Raw genomic sequence first — 792 nt, forward strand, 5'->3', positions numbered from 1 at the left:
TAAGTGATAGTGAGTGTGTATCGTACGTACATAACTACCCAGCATATCACTGGCGCTTAAACTAAACAATGATGATAAAAGAACACTACCGTCAGAAACAGGAGGACCGCGGAGCCGTAGACCAAGTCAAGGTCAGGCTGACCATCTGTCCTCGCAAAAATTGACCCAGCCTGCACCTCCCCAACAAGAGCAGACCCCGGGGGCTGTGTGCACGATCCTCATCCGGAGACGCTGCCGAGGAAGGGACGTCCCTCTATCGGATTTCCTCGCCCACATTCCACTTGAGGGTAAAGTGCTCTCGATGTTCATTTTGTAGGACTGATCATTGCCAGCCAGAGGGGAGTCCTTCTTGTTATTGTGGTTTCTTCAGGCGATGAGGGGGTTTTAAGAATATTGCATGTCTGTAGTAACAAATACAACAACAATGATAATAACAAATACTTTTTTTTGGGCATACTATTAAGGCAAGTGGTCCTCAAAAATCTAAATGTTTATGAATTTTTTTTTATTTATCTTTTTATCTTTTGATACGTAATTCACTTAAAGTAGATTGGTCTTGTTGGTCTGGTCATCTCCTTTACAAACACTGGTAACAAATACGACAGCAATGATAACAACAATTACTTTTTGGGGGCATACTATTAGGGCAAGTGGTCCTCAAAAATGTAAATGTATATGGATCTTTTTTTTTTATCTTTATCTTTTGATACGTATTTCCCTTAAAGTAGATGGGTCTTGTTGGTTGGTCTGGCCATCTCCTTTACAAACACTGGCAAGGAAGAGTTATATATC

The sequence above is a fragment of the Penaeus japonicus genome, unplaced genomic scaffold (genome assembly GCF_977035675.1).
Source record: "Penaeus japonicus unplaced genomic scaffold, GWHDUDI00000001_assembly GWHDUDI00000035, whole genome shotgun sequence".
In the NCBI taxonomy this organism is placed as follows: domain Eukaryota; kingdom Metazoa; phylum Arthropoda; class Malacostraca; order Decapoda; family Penaeidae; genus Penaeus; species Penaeus japonicus.